Source organism: Ambystoma mexicanum, chromosome 6p, assembly GCF_040938575.1.
Source record: "Ambystoma mexicanum isolate Mex_15411 chromosome 6p, UKY_AmexF1_1, whole genome shotgun sequence".
NCBI classification, from domain to species: Eukaryota; Metazoa; Chordata; class Amphibia; order Caudata; family Ambystomatidae; genus Ambystoma; species Ambystoma mexicanum.
In genome coordinates this window covers 316,417,136-316,438,337 of record NC_090935.1, presented here as the reverse complement: position 1 = coordinate 316,438,337, position 21,202 = coordinate 316,417,136, and positions in this window count along the sequence as shown.

The window sequence follows — 21,202 nt, the reverse complement described above, 5'->3', positions numbered from 1 at the left end:
TCCACAATCTCCTCCCTGAGATGGGCAGCCTCCTCCAAATGCTGGCCAACCAGCCCAGTTAGTTCCCGTTGATGCTGGCTGATGGTGGCCAGGTCGAGGGCAGTGCTGGGTGCTGGTGGAGTGGCTGCTGTGCCCTCAGATGCATCCATGTCAGCAGGTGAAGCCACCGTGGGGGACATCGAGCCTAGAATGTTGTCCTCACCAGTGGCATCAGACCCAGGTGTCTGGAGTGGTGATGGCTCAGGGGTTCCAGGGGGGGTTGGGGTGTGCATCTCCATTGTGACATCTGTTGTGTCCTCAACATCAGATAGTGGGGCAATGGCTGCTGCCTCTCCTGCGGAGCTTGGCGCAGCTGATGGTGGGCCCTCCGTGGCTGGGATTGGTGGTTGTGGGTTCACCTCCGGTGGTGGGGCTGTAGTTAGTGGTGTGGCTACTTCTATCCTGGCAGTGGCACTCCTCTGATGCTTGACACTCATCATGTGGAACCTTCCCCCCTTGCCCCTTGATGTCGTGGGCGTGTCCTCAGAGTCCTGTGCCCTTGGTCTCTTACTTGCAGGGGGTGCCTGGGATGCATTTCCGGCATCTTCACCGTCTGTATGTGAGCCTGTTAGGGACAAGAAGGGGGATGGCATTGGTTACGTTTCTATGTACTATGCAGAATACATCAATAATGCAGTTGTGGCCATTGGGACTGCATTGTTGGGGATGCAGGTGATCCATGCATGGTTGTGTTTGGCACTTGTCTCTGGTGATGTGTGCATGTGTGTGTGTTTGGGTCTGACACTGACATGGGCAGGGATGGATGCATGTGTGGATGTTTGTCCATCCATGAGATGATTCTGGGCTCACATTTGGGGGGACCAGTACATTCACATAGCATCCTGTCATGTGTACACTCACCTCCATCTGAAGTGGTTGCCACGCCATGCTCCATAGTACTGACTCCCTCAATGCATTCCACTCCGATTAGGTTCGCACAGGTCTCCTCCCATTCCTTTAGTTTGATGGGTGAACCGGATCCACCTGCAGTGGCTATTCTGTGGTTTTCGGCAAGGATGCTTCTCACCCGCAGTCTGAGGTCGTCCCACCTTTTCCTGCACTCACGCACATTGCGGGTGGTAGTGTCCACTCACTAACTTTCACCGCAACATCATCCCAGATTGCCTTTTTTTTTTATAAGTGTCTCCCTCCGCATGTCGTTGGCAAAGACAACGGCGGCATTGTCAGCCAGGGTCTGGATCAGCATGATCAGCTCCTCTGAGGTGAATTTTTCTTTCCGCCGCCTGTCGGTGCTTTTTTTCAATGCCTTGGGCATGTTGAGGGTGTCCCTGATGATTTGCGACTGCAACTTACTCCAAACAGGTGCAGGGGGCAGAGGATGGCAACGGGTTGTGTTTTTAAAGATGGCCGCCGTGTTCTTTCCCGTTCCTGTGCGATGACGCTATTTCCGGTTCCGCAATTTAACAGTCACCGCTAATAGCGGTGACCGCTATTTGCATGCAGCGTGAAGGCGGAGGTGCTATCTGCACTTTCGTCGAGGGCGATAAGTGACTTTTTGGGGACTTTAGCGGCATGGCGGTATGGTCATTACCGGCATGGCGCTATGCTCATGTCCGCGTACTCGTAATGGTACGCTATTAGCGCCCTCTTGTGAGGGCGGACACGTTAAGAGTGCCATGCCGTTAATTGGAGATTTTTACTCCAAAACGTGTAATGAGGCCCTATGTCTAACTGAAGACATGAGGTTGTTCACTTGACCTGTATTTGTAACTGGTCTAGGGAACCCAAATCGGCATTTGGTGTAGTATTTCCCTTTGTTTTTGTATTTGCGACGACAATATTTTCCACATTTGTGTCTTTGAAATTGTAAAATTTGTGCATGAAGATCACTATTTGTGGATTCTGATGGAATTTTACAAGTGATATTTTTCAATAAACTGTAAAACAGTGGCATCACTGTCTTGACCAAATTTAGGAGCATCATTAATCCATAAAAGCATTTGGATATGTGGTGCTCCTCTGGCTTGGTATTCTTTTCTCCAAAAGAAGTGTTGTACTTCTCCAAGGGGAGGTACAGTTTTATTACAAATAAAATGTAGCATAGCAATGAAGCGATGGTGAAAATATCTTGAAACATTAACAGGATCCAAAAGAACAAAGTTCTCCAGGTGTTAGTATATCTATGTTTGTTTTGTTTTTGTTTGATATGCGTAGGAAATCATGTAAATCTTCCCATGCATATTCTGCACAACTTAATGTAACAAACCAAGTGGGTGGCCCAAGGTTTCTGATCATACAACGTACATCTCCATGACGTCGAAACCAGTACTCTTTAGTACCACGCATATTTGCTAATAGATTTGTAATATTTGATTGTGAAACCTCATCCTTTTGTTGCACTTTTTGTAATAATTGTGTAGCTGTCATATTTTGAAAGTGTGATCCTGATTTTAATATGTGTGCAACTCCGTAACATAAAGTTGCTAGTTCACTTTCAAAGAGTAGGTGGAATATGTATTCCACATTATGTCTAAATCTGGGATCTTCAGAATACATCTGTAATGAGCTGTATTCTGAAGCTGATATTTGAATAGGTCTATCATCGTACCTTCCTCCTTTGCCAGTAGGAAAGAGTAGAGGAAAAGCACGTGCTTCTATACTTTTTTCCCATATGCTGATTGGTGATCCTTTTGTTTGACGCATTTGGTACGTGTCCAGTGCATCTTCTATGGTGTCATTAGAGTGCAAAGGATGAATTGTAAAATTGTCTAAAGTATTTGATATTGTAGCAGGATCTAGGAGCTCAAATTGACCAGCTTCTTGTGTTTCTTGAATTATTTCAATTGTATCCTTCAAGTTTTCTTCAATATTAATTTCTTTGTAATATTCATTATTCTCTTTAAGATATTGCAAGGCATGTCTAACTTTATGTAAATCTACCAGATGTTGCCATATTTTTTTGTCTTTTGTAGGTACTCCATTTACTAAAATAATTAAAGATTGCTGCATTGGACGTTGCACTCCTAGAGTATGCACATTTTCTTTTAAATCTAAAGGTAAATAAACAACTTTTCCATGAATGTCTTTTACCAATTCAGAGGGAGGTAATTTTTCTGTTTTGGGTTGAAGGCATATTAATTGCTTCAAATGGGTGCACTGTTTGAATTATGATGCTCTCATATAAATTAAGTTGTTGTAGGGGTTTTGGTAGTGGGTATAATTCCAAATTATTTGTGATAGCACGTGAAGGAGTTTGGTTGTTGTCAAGTTTTGTAGTGCAGTAACTGCAAAGTATTAAGGGGTCAGTTATTTTGTATTTGTTTTCTGCTACAAGGTAGAGAGCTAATTCAAACCCTTTAGAATCTTCATTGTCTTCTATTTTGTATGATAGGTCTACAGTTTTTGTGTTACTTTTATAAAAAGTTCTGCGGCAACATACACACACATGGTTTGGTAATTCAGCTGATGTACTTTTAAATGTTAGTATTTCTTTTTTGTATGTGTTTAGTAAAAGGTTGCCATGTGTAGAATTGTTGCTAATTTGGTTTAAAGCTATTTCATTCTGTAAGTTGCTTTCACTTCCAAAATATTTTTTCTGGATATAGTCAATTTCTTCAAATAGGTCTTTTGCTGTACCATGTAGAAGAATGTTATTTAAATTTGCTAGTGCTAAAGCAGGACTTTTAGTATAGTACCGTTTATAAACTAGAATTCTTATAGTTGAATGATGTGTTGATATCCTTTTGATATCATGGAAGGTGGTTTTACAAGTAGGTCCAGTAATGCAGGCCAATGAATGTCCTTGTAGTCCTGTGTACTTGCGCACTGAACAGGTATCCATATTTTGCAGTAGTTTAATTTTGGTTTTGTCTTTGCTTTTTACATATTGATTGAGGAATTGGCGTAAATACTTGAAAAATTGTTTGGGAATGTTACACATTGACGTGCATGGCCATTTGTACACTAGATGTTCTGATTCACTTGAATGGACGGGTAATTCTAAGTTTTCAGGTCATATTTTTGTAAGGAGTACTTCTTGTTCCATTATGATATTATTCACTTTTTCATAACCTTGAACACTGCTATGTATGGCAATTGTTTTGTTTGCTTTTGTTTGTATGCTTCTTCATTAAAGTATGTTTCTGTGCTCGTAGTGTGATTCCATTCACCTCTGCAGATACTTAAGAAGTTCTTTCTGTTGACATTTCGTTTATTGAGAAGTCTTTTTTGTAATTTAGTTATTAGTTTCGTTAGTGGTTTCATTTTGTTTAACACTAAAATAAATAACTTTCTTTTGAGAAGATTTGCACTATCTATCAACGCTTCTAAGATTAATTTCCTACAATAGGTTTTAAGGGTTGAACCTGGTTTCTCTCCTGTTTTTATAAGATTTTGAAGGACTCTGTGACGGAACATTTTGGCTAAAATACTTTTCTTGGTATGCTTACTTTGAACTTTATCAAGATTTATAGAAGCAGTTTTATCTGTAGTGATAGCTGATTTTTTGTTAATTGTTTTCTGGTTTGTTTTACATTTTGATAGAGGAGGCAAGGTTTTTGCACTTGAAACTTCTTTTGTTTCACTAAATTACTGTATTAGCTGTTTTGTTTCAACTTTTTTTACAAATTCTGCTAGAGATGGATGCTTATGTTGGACACTTTTATTTTCATTTGTTCTACTTCTGCGTTGTTTTCTACGGACTTGACTTTTGGTAGGCATTCTTTAGGGTCTGTTGAAAAAAATAAAGAAGTATGGGTTGTGGTGTTCTGCAATGTATTTGTGCTGTGTGCATGAGTGTTTGAGTAAGATGATAAAGATGTATGTAATGGTGTGTGATTGTGCATTGGGAACTACAACTAGTAGGGATGGGTGTTCTTGAATTTATGTGCTACTAAACTGGGGTACAGATGACAGAAAAAAGTAAGCCAGTGGTGTGGAGAAGTACAAATAGTAAATCTAATGTATACAATTAAAACAGTTGTTTGTTCTATAATATCACAATTGTAGCGGTTGAGTTGGGTAATTTGTGTGTCCAAAAATAGGAATTTGTGGGCCATTCTGGCTGTAAATCGCTATTTAAGACATGGGGATTTTTGGACAGAATGGTGCACAATCTCTATTTTTAGGCACAGTAATAGCATGAATTAACTTTACAGTGTTTTTCAGTAATAATACAAATATTATGGTGATATTCTACTTACTTTTTTTCTGAAATGAACAGGTTAGTTCTTAGTTCTTCTTTGTTCTTCAAATTCGGTTGCTTCTTTTCAGGAGAATGGTCTTCACTGCAATTGTAAAAGAAACACATTAGTAATTTTATTTGTATATAGCACTATTTTTAATTTAGACATTGATTTTCTTTATTGAAATCCTCAGCGCCTTCCACAAAACCATTAAAACTATTTTATTTACATAAGATACGTCGCACAAGTTCAATACATATGATATGTTCTTAATGAACAAATTGTATTGTAATGACTAACTGTAGCAAACAAAATAGCTTTACTATGTTTGTGAAATTCATAATGTACCACTGAATACCACTATTTCTGTAACTAAGCTCTTCCAGGTAATAGTGCCTCAATGTCATGCTTAAATTAAAGTAATTGAATAAATAAAGAAATAAAACAAAAATATTAAGTCAGTTTGAAAATGTGTTCATGCACTGTACAGAAAATATGCATACCTGTAGTTTGTGTTCATGCATATGGATATGCATGGAGCTGCAAGTTGAAATCTTGGAGACTTGTACAGTATTTCTTGTAGATGGTGCTTGCCAATGATATGACACTTGTACTCAGAGAGATTCACAGTACATTTGCAGTGCTGATCTATGATGATGCAGTTAGATGCAGTTAAATGTAGAGGTCTTGAATGTGATTGGTGGATGGTTTAGCTACATCCAATGAGGGAATGGCACAGAAAGTGAAGTGGAAATGGTAGAAGGACTGTTCATGTTACGATATGTCCGCAGACATGGCGGTAGTTCGCGGACATCGGGGGATTTTTGGGTTCAGAAATCATGCAAATGAGAATGAGCACTGAAAGGGATTGGTCAGGAAAGTTTGGTGGGTGTGTTGTGCCAGGAGAGAGTTTCTCAGATACTCTTTTTGCTGAGAGAACAACAGATAGCTATGGCTGTGTGTTTCAGAAAACAGATTGTTTGGATTTTGTGAGATTCATGGATACATTGGTTGAAGGTGCATGCAGAAAGCTGTGGAGTAGCTGTAGATCTTGGATTTCCACATGTGGAAGTACACTGGCATGGAGTACATGGAATGAAGTGGTTGGACTTGCTACCTCTTTGTGCTAGTTTGGAGACAGAGCAACATCCAGTCATAATTGTAATTCATTGTGGAGGGAACAGTTTAGGACATGTGTCTGGAATTTCTTTGCAATTTTCTATGAAAGAAGGACTTGGGAAGGTCATGGACATGTTCCCTAATTCTCAAGTAATATTTTCACGGATTGCACAGAGACAATGTGGCTTTGTTCTTCTTCATTTGGTCCACAAATGGAAAAAGCAAGGCACAATGTTAATAAGGTTGTTTGTGCCTTTCTAAGAGATTTTGGCATGTCCTCTTTTCACAATGAAAATATTATGTTTCGTAGCACAAACATTTTTGGTAGAGATGGAGTCCATCTTATTTATGCTGGTAATCATATTTTTCTGAGAAATGTACAAGATGCATTGCGTCCTTTTGTGAAATTACAGCCAGCTTTTTTGCAGTAGGTATTGATTTTTTAAATACAAAAAATACCACAAAAGGCTCTTTTCAGAGCCACCACTTCCTCCCAAATAAAAGTGCAATAATTTCGATAGGGCAATACTCCAATTATTTTTGTTGTTCGCGAACTGTCCGCGGAATTCTAAAAAATAAAACAGTAGCCTGCGCCGTTTATTTCCCACTTCTATTGTTTGACTGTGAAAGGGGCTCCGAAAAGAGCCTTTTTTTATTTTTTGTTGTTTTGTATTTTTTTTTTTTACACACAACACACTAGGAGAGGAGGGGAAAGGAGGGTAAGGGGGGGACACCAACCACAGGGATAAGAAAGGACGGGTGGAGAGAGGAAGATGTAGGGTGGGCCTTATTTAGGTAGGGAGCAAGTCTTCTCGTGCTCTGAGACCAGAGTCTCAAAAGCACTTCGAAGTTTCTCTCCCCTGCAGAGTACTGCATCGCAGTACATACACAAAACTGTGACCCTCGAAAGGTAAGGGTCATCAGCATTGTGAATGGCCTGTGAGGCAGCTGGAGGGATGCGCTCTCCCACAGGAGTGTCTCTTGTGGTAAGAGTACCAGAAACAGAGGATGAAGTAGATTAACTCAACCTACTACGCTCGTTGCAAGGTACAACCTTACGAACGGCCCGACCGTGAAATGACTTTAGAGAAAAAAAAAAAAAAAAAAGAAGTGGTGAAATGACTTTAGGTGATGCTTCATAGTAGTCGTACCACAGCTGTACGAACCAGGCCTCCCGCGACTCAGTACCATTTTGCACTCATTGCAGGTGACTTGGTTCGCACACGCCCTGGGTACGTTACCATGAATGGTAAATAACCGCCACACCCAAGACTCACGGCGAGTGCTGGTAGTAGGGACCTCCACTTCCTCATCCTCTTCATCCTCCTCTGCATCCTCACTCCTGTTCCCCTCTTCAGGCCCCTGGGGAGATGTGGTGGTGGAGGGGGTGGGAGTGGTGCTGAGGCAGATGTAGCATCAGGTGACAGTAGAGGAGCCATGGATGCCATCAGGATTCAGAAGAAAATCTTCAAAAATTGGCAGCAAAATGCACTGTGTTCTGTAAGGTAGCCAGAAACACAATGAGGATGAGCTCTGGGGTGTGGACTTTTATAGGGGTGCTGGTGAGTGGTTCGGTGACAGCCGCCCTGTCCACAGACAAAACAAACACCCCAAAAGGGCTCAAAAAAGTTCTAAAAAATATGTGGAAAGTCAGGGTTATTGTCTGGGATATGTGCTATGGTGCATTTCTTGTATAAAACACTGTGGATTGCTTGAAAAAGGTACTTTTAAAATGTTCAAGGACCCGGACAGGGTCCGCAATTCAGGGCACACGCTCAGCGTGGGTGCGGTCACATGATGGCGCCGTGAACATGTCCACGAATGGAAGAGGTGTTTGCAGGACATCAGCTGCACGGGAACGGTTGTGCGCATGCGCGCGGGTGTTCTACGGACAATGTTCGGTCCTGAAATTAATTAAAAGTGCGACACAAGTGACGCGAACAGGAATGGACAGGCGCAATGTTCGTAGAACTTACAGTTGTGGTGCGCATGTGCATAGATGTTCTTTAGGCAGTACGGACAGGAATAGTGTTCTTAGAACATCTACATTTTGGTTTATTGGACATCCCAGACACCGAGTGTGTTCTCAGAACAGTTTCAACTTGCCCGCGAACAATACAGACAGGTGTAGTGTCCTTAGGACACCTCCCTTTTGATTAATTGCGGATAACCCAGACAACTTGTGTGTTCTTAGAACAGTTTCTACTTGCCAGCGAACCGTATGGACAGGTATAATGTACTTAGGACACCTCCATTTTGATTAATTACGGATATCGCGAACACCAGTTGTGTTCTTAGAACAGTTTCAACTTACTTGCAAACATCACGGACTGGTATAGTGTCCTCAGAACACCTCCATTTTGGTTAATTGCAGACATCCCAGACACCTCTTGTGTTCTTAGAACAGTTTCGACTTGCTTACGAACCGTACGGACAGGTATAGTGTCCTTAGTGCACCGCCATTTTAGTTTGATTGCGGACATCCCGGACACCGAATGTTTTCCTAGAACAGATTGCACTTGCGTGCGAATATTATGGGCAGGCATAATGTTCTTAGAACATCTCCATTTTGGTTAATTGTGGACATCCCGGACATCTCTTTTGTTTTTAGAACAATTTCAACTTGCAAGCGAACAGTACAGACATGTATAGTGCCCTTAGGACACCTCCATTTCGATTCATTACGGACATCGCAGACACCTCTTCTGTTCTTAGAACAGTTTGAATTTGACTGCGAACAATGTGGACAGGCATAGTGTCCTTAGGACACCTCCATTTTGATTAATTACGGACATCCCGAACACCAGGATTGTTCTTAGAACAGTTACAACTTGCCTGCGAACAGTACGGACAGGTATAGTGTCCTTAGGACGCCCCCATTTTCGTTTGCTTACGAACATTCTGGACACCCGCACTGACCGCGGTCACCTCAACTGCTTTAAAAAAAAAAAAAAAGAAATGAATTAGGACACAATATAATAATTTTACTTAATTATATATGGATGTTAAATTTATGACAGAGAATTTGAAGCAGAAACTGAGACAAGCACAGGAGAATTGGGGGTTTCAAGAGGATTCATATGAGGTGAAGAAGGGATGGAAGTCTCATCAAAACGTTTTTGTTCATGGAGAGTGTTTGGGGATAATTGACTGGGATATGGTGGGGGGGGAAACGTCCATGTGGGGCAATGGTATCTAGTTTTTTCTTTCAAGTGATCCTCCACAAAGTTTTTCAAATTGTTGAAATTTGCCATGAGTATGTCCATTTTTTCTTCCATGCACTGGAGAGTCTTATACAACATTTCTTTTTGTATACCATTTTGAATGTTTGTATGGTCTGTACAAAATAAAATGCGTATGTTAAATGTATATACGATAATATTTATTAATTGGTTTATATAGAAAAGTGTCTACCATTAGGTTCACTATCTTCAGACATTTCCTCACGTGGGAAATTATCCTTTAGACACTCCAGAGTCTTAGACATTTCTGTGAGAAAAAAAAAAATATATCACTTTTTTTGTATCTATTGCAGAACGTTTAGAAATATATGAGTAAAATGAAGTACACTTACTAGCTTCTGGTAAGGTGTGTTCTTACTGGTTTGTAGCTCTGCTCTTGTTCCTAGTTGTGCAGTTTCTGTGAGCCAATCATGTTGGAAGCCTATCTTTCTTCTTTTGGTATATTCCATTTTAGAACATATTGTATTTAAATGAATGGTTGATGTGTTAAATATATGGGTTACACTTCTTATTTATGACAACATATAATGTGTATGTGTGCTGGTTTGTGAACTTGTGCAGTGTTCATATGTTATGATATAACAATTTAAGATACCCCCCAGACTTTTTGAGTAGTGCTGCTGTTGTCCGCGCCTGCCCGCGGACATAGGAAAAGTTTGCGGACATCAAATTCAGTAGCGGGGGTTCAGTATGTTCTATGTTACATGTACATAAAGTCAGGAATATTATGGTTAAGTTGCGCTACTAAAAACATATGAAATTCAGTTAAAAAAACGTTGTTAAAGGGACATTATGGTTAAGTTGCGCTACTAAAAACCTATGAAATTCAGTAAAAATACTTTGTTAAAGGGACGTTATGGTTAAGTTGCGCTACTAAAAACCTATGAAATTCAGTGAAAAAACTTTGTTAAAGGGACGTTATGGTTTCAAGTAAAACCGAAAAACCCCTGAAATTCGCCAGTTATGGTAAGCTAAGCAACCATAACTCACGCCACCACGGTGCACTGCTAAGACTAACACCCAGGACATCAAAGATGACATAACAAATGTCATTGATGACATCACTGATGACATCACATGTGCATTTACCTTTCATGAAAAGTCTGTACACGGGATTCCTATTGTAATGTTAAAAGTAGTGTCAAGGATCATTGGAATAAATATCATGAGGTACCTAGTGCATTAAGTAATGAATTAATCCAAATAGCATTGTATTATGAATTGTTTTCTAATATATTAAGGTACATATATAGTAACATAGGCATAGCTTGCGGGAGACATGATGGAGATGCAATATTAATTATCTTGCCATGTTAAATACTAAAATTATAAATGCTTTCTTATTAGAGTTTTACATACTGTGAAACATTTAATAAGTACCTAATAAAACCCACTTACTACATTATTGCATTACTGCACACAAAACACAAACAGACAACTACACATACAAATATGAGCATATACAGGGAAAGTGAAGTAACCTAACTGATTATCTTCATGCACAGAAATGATTGCTCTGCTTCAAAGCTACTACTTCCCTATGTATAACTATCACATATTGTGACTAGGCCCTAAGTAAAGTAGTGTATGTGCAATGTGTACAAATATGAGCATATCCAGGGAAAGTACAGTAATAAAAAAACAACACAACTATAAGACAGTGTTGATAACCTTACTAATCATCTTCATACATAGAACACATTACTTTCTTCCAAGTCTGTGTTTTCCCCTTTGTATGTTTCATATGCTGTGAGTGGACCCTAAGTGAATTACTGTAAGAATATATTTGAAGTATAAGTCTACAAATATAGTACTTTTTGAATTTTTAGTTCCTGACTGTTACTGGCCTAGATATTTCAGTAAAGGAAAAAAGAGTGAGCCAGACATGTGATGTCATCAGTGATGTCATCAATGACGTTTGTGATGTCATCTTTGATGTCCTGGGTGTTAGTCTTAGCAGTGCATCGTGGTGGCGCGAGTTTTGGTTGCTTAGCTTACCATAACTGGTGAATTTCAGGGGTTTTTCGGTTTTACTTGGAACCATAACGTCCCTTTAACAAAGGTTTTTCACTGAATTTCATAGGTTTTTAGTAGCGCAACTTAACCATAATGTCCCTTTAACAAAGTTGTTTTACTGAATATATATATATATGAATTTGATGGTGCTCAATTGCATGAACTGAGGTAACCTGGCCTGCCTTAATACCCGCAATTGAGGGGAGCCTTATTGTAAAGTAACCCTGGCAGCCACATTCATCCTGAGAGGTTGCTTTGCTTCTTCCTCCTTTGCCCCCTCACCGCCATCATCATTTCTCCCTTCTTCCAAATTTATTTGGAGAATTGATGCTCATGACAGATACCCAATTCAGTAGAGCTGCCATTTAAACCAAGCAAATAACACATAACCAATAAACAGACAGTGGGCCTCAATACGAGTCCGGCAGTAACCCTGTCGGTGCTTCCGGTGGGTTGTCTTCGGACTCGTAACATTTTACTGGAACCCATTACAAGTCCCGGCGGACCAGGAAGCTAGGTGTTGGTAAATGTTAGTCCACATTCCCGTGGAGTCCCATTGGACTCCACAGGAATGGGTTCACGGAAGCACCAGCATCGTTATTAACGGTGCCAGTGCTTCCGTGATCAATCTGCCTACCATGTCCGCTGCGCCCGGCATACTCATACTTGTCGGGCACAGCGGCCCCGGCACGCAGACTCGTAGTGTGGCGGTCTGAAAACAAGGGTGCTGATAGGCTTACCGGCACCCTTGTTTCCGGACCGCCAGACTCATAATGAGGCCCAGTGTACATTAAGGAGGTAATTCATAGATTTCAGCGCAGAAGCAGCGCATGCGGGCAGCACATTGAGGGAGCGCATTCCAGCGTGTGCCAGCCATATGCGCTAAATGGCATTCTGGCACACCAATTATTCATGGATTCCCGAAGCCATTTTGAGCCGTGGCTCAGCGAGCATCCCGCAGCGCCAGTTACACCCCCAAGAACGCCCCTTTCACAAGGAAAAGCCATTGAAATCCCCAATATGGCACAAAGGGCCGCGCTAACCCTGGACCAGCTTACAGGGCAGCTACACAGAAATCACGCAAACCCCTTGAATACGTGTACCCCGCTCGCAGCAGCCAAAACGTGTGAAAATGTACTTGCGCACCCTCTCCAATACGCGTACCCTGCTCATGGCAGCCAAAACGTGTGCAAATCAACTTGTGCACCCCCTTGAATACGCGTACTCTGACTGCGCCAGGCAAATGGCGTGGAAATTGTTCCCACTGTGGTGTGGGCTGCCTGCAGGTCATGGTCTGGGGTGATGGGCTGCCTGTGGGGCATGCCCAGGGGTGATGGGCTGCCTGCGGGTCATGGTCTAGGGTGATGGGATGCCTGTGGGGCATGCCCAGGGGTGATGGGCTGCCTGTGGGTCATGGTCTGGGGAGATGGGCTGCCTGCTGTCTGCGGGCATGCCCAGGGGTGTAGGGTGGTCCCCTGTGGTGTGGCTGCCTCCGGATCATGGTCTGGGGTGATGGGCTGACTGCGGGGCATGCCCAGGGGTGTGTGGTGGTCCTCTGTGTTGTGGGCTGCCTGTGGGTCATGGTCAAGGGTGACTGGCTGGCTGTGGGTCATGGTCAGGGGTGATGGGCTGTCTGTGGGGCATGGCGAGGGTGGATTGGTTGCCTGCGTGCATTCTGGGGGTGCGCAGGGATTTCTACAGGCGATCGGCCTGGCACGAGCGGGGTACACGTATTCCAGGGGTGCGCGGGGAGTATTATACGTGATTCGCCTGGCTCGAGCGGGGTACGCATATTCTGGGGGTGCACGGGGAGTTTTACATGCGATTCACCTGGTGCAAGTGGGGTTTGCGTATTCCGGGGGTGCGCGGGGAGTTTTACATGCGATTCGCCTGGCGCGAGCGATGTACGTGTAATCCGGGGGTGCGCAGGGAGTTTTACATGCAATTCGCCTGGCGCGAGCAGGGTACGTGTATTCCGGGGGTGCGTGGGGAGTTTACACGTGATTCGCCTTGCACGAGCGGTGTACACATATTCCGGGGGTGCCTGGGGAGTTCTACACGCGATCAGCCTGGCACGAGCGGGGTACGCCTATTCCGGGGCTGCACGGGGAGTTTTACACGCGATTCAACCTGCGCGAGCTGGGTATGTGTATTCCGGGGGTGTGCGGGGAGTTTTACATGCAATTCGCCTGGCGCGAGTTGGGTACGCGTGTTCTGGGGTTGCGCAGGGAGTTTTGCATGCCATTCGCCTGGCTCGAGCGGGGTACGTGTATTAAGGGGGTGTGCGGGGAGTTTTACACGCAATTCGCCTGGCGCAAGCGGGGTACGTGTATTCCGGAGGTGCAAGGAGAGTTCTACACGCGATCGGCCTGGCACGAGGGGGGTACGCGTATTTGTTAAGATGGATTTCTGAAATCTGTCCTGGAGGGGCAGAGGTTCAGCAGGCCAGCCTAGTTTCTTGGAACAGGGTAACCTCCGGACAAGCCAGACCAATGAGGGTAGCGATGGCGGACGTCAAGACTAGGTCTCAAGAGGGGTGAGGGTGACTGAAAGCCCGCAAAGAGCACACAAAGCAAGGACGCTTACAAATTACTCCAGACAGGTGTTATATTAAAAATATAGACACATTTATTACAAGGCCTTTGTAACATCGACCATAGTAAAGAATCACGGTAAAACTCCAGTAAACCAACACATCACAATCAATACAATATATATACAAGACCGAGGGGTCTAAAGAGTTAGAAGCACAAAATATGCAGACCACCTAGATGGGGAGGAAAACAGGCAGTGCAAGTAATCGTTAGACCCAGTTTGACATCAGAGGCCACCTAACTAGAAGGAAGTCCGAGCCCTACGAAGAGTGGAGCCTTGTGCTCAAAAGTACCTGCACATGCAGGTGCCAACGGGCAAAGGAGAGTCTCTTCAGGGAAATCAGGCAGTTCAGAAAGGTGGACGAAAAGATGGTGAACAAATCCCTGTGACTCAGGCAAAGCCTCCACTTGGTGGCAGAAGCAGGGCGTGAGTGCGGGAAAGGGTTTGCTGTTTACAACAGTGAAGGAAAGCCATAGGCTCCTGCGGGAGGGCGACCGGTTAGGGTATTGACTACTCACCGGTCCCCGATGCAGGCAGACACAGGCTTCTTTGTTTCCGTTTCGGTACTGGCAGGTTCAGATGTGATCAGAGGGATGTCTCGACGCCGTGTAGATTCTGCGACAGCAGGAGTCAGGGTCGAGGGTGTCCCAGATGCAGCAAACACGCAAGGTTTGTTACCACAGCAGGGCAACTCGGCAACCGCGTGTATTCCGTTCCCAAAGCAAACGTCTCACTTCAGACCTGGGAACGCCAAGTGTACGAATCGTGTGAGAGTGCCGAGGACACGGGATTAGCAGTAAGCCAGACGGTGGTGACAGAGCAAGGTTCCTGTGTAGGCTGGTCAGTCCACTGGATGGCCCAGGGATGCTTCCGAATGCTTACGTACAGGATTTGGTGAAGATGCCGAGAATAGTTGTTCCCACTATTCTAAAGGGTCGAAGCGCCTTTGCAGACCTTCTCGTTCGATCAGAGGCCGAGTGGTCTCGCAGGACGACAGCAGTGCAGGGTGCCAAACCGTCAACGGGTCTCCAGCGATTCCTCGACTAAGCTTCTTAGTTGCAGTATACTTGGCTCCTTATCCTTTGTTCGTGAGAACTGAGGAGATCGACATGGTAGTGGTGTTTTCAGCCTCCTCTTATCCTAAGTTCCCTTCACGCCAAAACGGAGAGGGCCCAATGGGAGATCCGCTCACAAACACTCACACCATACGTGGACCTATCACGGACCACAGTGGTCCCAGGCATTCAGGACACTCTAGACTCTCTGGCACCCAGGATGTGTATTGGGAACAGACATCCCAGCCCACATCCTGGAGGCACACGCAAGGCATGCAGAAGCCCGCAAAAGCACTGTGTTGCACGGGAAAGTGCATGACCAAATAAGGACTGCCACGGGTTGGCTTGACCTGGGTGAAGGTGAAGGGGCAAGACGGTCAGCGGACAGGACAAAGAACCTCGTGGCATGGCCATTTTGGAGGCCAGGCCACCCATTTTGGCCAAACGCGCGAAGCGCGGTTAACATGGCAAAAAGGGGTTCAAAGCACAAAGAAACGATGGCTGCCACCAGTCCCGTCCGTGACACACTTGCACATTTCATAATAAGTCCAGCGAGAGTTTCTAAGGCCTTTGGAATGACTAGACACCCAAGAGTGCAGTAATGTAGGTTACGGTGCACTCTTGTTTCATATTGCTCAAAAGCTGCAACATGAGGAAAGGACTAAGGGAAACAAAGTCTCCTGGTACTGACTGTCTTAAGGGCATGTCAGTTTCCCCGTAAGAATTGAGAAAAAGCCCAGAGGAGGGCGGCGTAAGGCTGCGCTTCTCTGGCAAAATCTAGATTAGGGTGTAAAACAACAGCAAAAAGTTTGGGGGTTGCCACATGGAAGGAAAATTACCTACAATTATGAAATCTTTCCTAACAGTATTCCGGGGGTGAGAGGGGAGTTTTACACACGATTTGGCAGTGTGGGCCATCCCGGGTGTGCCCTTCCCCCCACCCCATGCCCCACAGGCAGCCCACACCACAGGGGATGGTCAGGGGTGATTAGCTGTCTGCGGGGCATGCCCAGGGGTGTAGGGTGGTCCCCTGTGGTGTGAGGTGCCTGCGGGTCATGGTCTTTGGTGATGGGCTGCCTGTGGGTCATGGTCAGGGGTGATGGGCTGCCTGTGGGGCATGGGGAGGGTGGATTGGCTGCCTGCACATATTCGGGGGGTGCGCAGGGAGTTTTACACGCGATTCACCTGGTGCGAGCGGGGTATGCGTATTCTGGGGAGGCGTGGGGAGTTCTACAGGTGATCGGCCTGCCACAAGCGGGGTACACGTATTCCGGGGTGATGCGGGGAGTATTACATGTGATTCGCCTGGCTCGAGTGGGGTACGCATATTCAGGGGGTGCGTGGGGAGTTTTACACGCGATTTGCCTGGTACGAGCGGGGTATGCGTATTCCGGGGGTGCACGGGGAGTTTTATACGTGATTCGCCTGGCGCGAGCGGGGTACGCGTATTCTGGGGGTACGTGGGGAGTTTTACATGTGATTCACCTAGCGCCAGCGGGGTTCACGTATTCTGGGGGTGCGCGGGGAGTTCTACACGCGATCGGCCTTGCACAAGCAGGTACGCATATTCCAGGAGTGCATGGGGAGTTTTACACGTGATTCACCTGGTGCGAGCTGGGTACGCGTATTCCGGGGGTGCGCGGGGAGTTCTGCACACGATCGGCCTGGCACGAGCGGGGTACGCATATTCTGGGTGTGCGCAATGAGCTTTACACTTGATTTGGCAGTGTGGGCCCTCCCGGGTGTGCCCTCCCCCCACTCCATTCCCCGCAGGCAGCCCACACCACAGGGGACGCCTCTACAACCTCTCCCCATGCCCTGCAGGCAGCCCACACCACAGGGGACACCCCTACAGCCCCTCGCCATGCCCCGCAGGCGGCCCACACAACATGGGACACCCCTACAACCCCTCGCCATGCCCCGCAGGCAGCCCACACCACAGGGGACACCCCTACAACCCCTCGCCATGCCCCGCAAGCAGCCCACACCACAGGATACACCCCTACAACCCCTTGCCATGCCCCACAGGCAGCCCACACCACAGGGGACACCCTTACAACCACTTGCCATGCTCCGCAGGCAACCTATCCACCATGACCATGCCCTGCAGGCAGACCACATGGCAGCATGTTGGGAGCCCCAACACATGTCCCCCCACCCCACCTCCATTGACGGCAACCTGCCAGCAGGCCCTGAAACATGTACCCCCCACCCCACCCCCATTGACGGCAACCTGCCAACAGGCCCCGACACATGTCCCCCAAACCCCACCCCCATTGACAGCAACCTGCCAGCAGCCCCCAACAAATGTCCCCACAAACACCATGTCCTAACAATACAGACCCATGGCCCTAATGCCAACCCAAACCCCCCACCCCCCAGTACAAGCGCACAACCATCCACTGCACCCATTCCCAAATTACCCATGCCATGAGAGTCTAAAAACAACCAGCATGGCCATGAATAAATGTCCAACAGAGCCACACAGTGGCAACACATGACTGAGGCAATGCTGATATAGAGACATGCACAAAACCAAAGAAAGTACACAACACCAATAATGAAGATATGTGAAATGTATTAAAAAAATAAAAAATGCCATAATGAAAATCACACATGCAAATGAAGAAATAATGAATGCAATACCAAAATTAAAGCAAAATTCTCTAAAAAACAAAAATCCACGACATGAAAACTGAAAAGTGGTCCATCACCAAAGTCCATATAAAGTAAATAAAAAACAAAAGCACAAAAAACCATTGCTCCATGGGATGATGTAATAATGAAAGTATGTATAAGTCTGGTACTATTTACAATGAAAGTCAGAAGGGACCATGATCCCAAAACAAAAGGAAACCTACCTAAAATCCTATCTAAAATACAACTATATTGAAAAAGTCGAGCAAAGTCTGTGAACTCCAAATAAAAATATAAACCAAATGAAACCTAAACCTAAATAACTATGTACAAAGGCCAGCGGACTAGTCCGACAGCTCACTTTTTGGTGTTCCGGGCCAGGGCATCATCGAACTCCACGTCGATGTTCCGGAGTCGGGCCTCTTCCCTGGCCTCGAGGTCTCGCAGGGATGCAGCCATGGCCTCCTCCAACTCCCTGCGAGTTGCCTCGAGACACTTAGCCCACCTCAATACCCTGTGCATGGAATTCTCCGCCCTGACCATTGTGAGGCATGCCCTCTCCGCCCGCCGCCCCTCTGCACCTATTTGCTGGCCCAACCGCTGCCACATGGAAGACACTCCCAATCCTGGGTCCTCCTGCCCACCCGCCGATGCCTGCCCCGATGATGTTGATGGCCCTAAGGCTACATGCCTCCTATGCCACCACGACTGCCTCCGGGTAGATGGCAACACCCAGGGCCGTCGTGCAGGTGCCCTGCTTGAATGTGCCTGCACATCGTCCGTTGCCAGGGGTCCAGTTGCTGGGGTGACCACCTGTGCTGGAGCTCCGACTCCCGACTGTGGCAGGGAGGGGTTGGTTGGGGCAGGTCCACAGGGGGCCCTGGTGTCCTCTGGGCTGGAAGACGGCACGGAGAATGACTGGCGTATAGTGTGCACAGAGGAGGAGTCGTCCGCAAGACAGAGCGACACATGCAGGAAACCCCCAACCACAAGCCCTCTCAACTGGGCCACGTTGGCACACATCTCTTCGTGATGATGTGCATGGTCCCCTCAGGAAGCACGCATGTCATCACGAATTACACGTGTGCGCAACACGACACCAATGAGGGCGGACTCGATCCTGTCACGGGTCCCCACGTCCGCAAGTAGAGGAGTGCCAAATGACTTGGACCACCCCCCTACCTGCGGACGAGCTTGGGACAGGGCATCCCTGCTGGTGCATGGTGATGCAGTCACAGTGTCAGAGACAGTGACATGCACAGGCCCCTCTGCAGCGACCTGTGCTGCCTCCTGCTCCTGCCCCTGGACTGCACCACTTGCACCAGTGGTACCACCCCACCAGGCCCCATGTGCAGCTTGGATACGGCCTCCTCCTCCTCTGTACACAACACAAACCCGGATGTCTGCGCACCGTCTTCCGCCATCGCCAGCCCCTGTGGGGGCTCACCCACCCCTTCTGCTGCAGCCGTAGTGGCAGACGTGGCACCAGTCCCCTTGATTCCGGATGATGGAATGTCCTGGGAGGGTGAATGGGCCTTGCGTCGCCCGCTGGTGGAGGCATCCCTGCCGCTTTCCTCCACAGCACCATCTCTGCCCTCTTCTTCACTTGCCGCTGTATAAAGGGAGACATTGAAAACAAGCATCAGGGTACTGTACAATAGTCCCCTAGACACAAAGCAATAGTACATGAGTGGCACTGTCAAACATCACTTCCATCATGTCCCGCCATAACACATGGGTCAGTGCAGGCAACACACATGCAGGAACAGGCATGCCACATGCAACAAACATTTGCATCCATGTCCATCATCCAATGGTGGCCTGAAACTCACATGCATCATAGGACATGCTGGCCACATGGACACAAATCACCGAAGGATCATGCATCTGGCCCCGTATACCCCCAGACACAGTGGATACAAGGATGACTAGGCTGTATCAGTGAATCAACACATCCTCACGGACATGTGTCATGCATCTATGGCTTTTACCAGTCACTCACACGCTACTTAGACACACGGACATGTACACCATGACAGCAGCACCCATCTCTCACACCCCAAACATGTCCAAGTACAGTCACAGGCATGCATGATGCAAAATAACACATACACCATCCATGTGAGTGATGCCTGACTGGACTCACATGCAGCACCATCATGTCCCTGCACACACACATCCATACATGACCCATGTCACACATACAGGCAAGTAGCTAATTACCGGCATGCATGGGCACTTACCGCTCGACTCCAGAGGGGCCTGCATCCTGAGGATCTGGTGGTGAAGTACTGGGTGAATGCGCTCCAGGACCCTCATCTGCTGGGTGGTAAGGTGAACCCGGTGCCCCACTGCATCCGCTGCGTCCAAGAGGCACCAGGCCTTCTTGAGGGTCCTGGACTTGTAGTCCTCTGAGCGCTTCTGGACATGTTTGATGTTGCGGGGTGTCACCCCCTCCGCGTTGATGGCACTCACTCTGTCCTTCCAGATCCTCTTCCGTCCTTCCTTGTTGGTGCACGATGGTGAGAAGAGGGCATCATAATGCCCCAGGACTTGCTCCACCAGGATGCCAACTTAATTGGCAGTGAAGCTGGCAGCCCGCTGTCTCTGTGCTGGGGGTTGCCACTGGTGCCTGATGGTGTTGTGTCAGACATGGCACCCCGAGGCAGGTGTGGGTGGGCAACTGGGTCCTGGGGCTGGGAAGTGGGATGATGGAACACCAGTTTGGAGTCTTCTGTTCCATCAGGGGTGGTCAAAGCAACTGGACCCCTGCAGATGGCTGATGTGCAGGCACCAATTGACAATTGACAGGGCACTGTTGGCTGCAGGCAGGCAGACAGCAGCAGATGGCTTGTAGGAGGCTCTGTGGGTTTCTGGGGGGCAGGAATATGGCCTTCGGGGCAGGAGCGTGGTCTTCCGTTTGTTGTTGTGTGGCCAGCTTGATGCAGAGTGAATTGGCACGTGTCAGCGTGTTATTCGAGGAAAGGGCCTTAGCGCGTAAGCGCGTAAGTGACGTAATGCACGCGGGTGTTTTCCCCGGCACGGGTGCACAGTGAATCCGCACATGCAAAAACAGCACGTCCGCATGTGACTGCATGTAATTCGAGGAAAAGCCATTAGCGCGTTAGCGCGTTAGTGATGTGGCACGCATAGGAGTTTCTGTGGAGGTGGTGATTCACTTGGCATCACATACAACCTGCACATTGATGGAATGCCAGTGCTTGCGGTTTCGATAGATGTGCTCAGTGGCCCTAGGCAGACGTAGAGCCACATGGGTGCAATCAATGGCACCTAGCACTTTGGGGAAGTGTGCCACCCTGTAAAAGTCCTGGACCACAGCCTGCCTTTCTGCAGG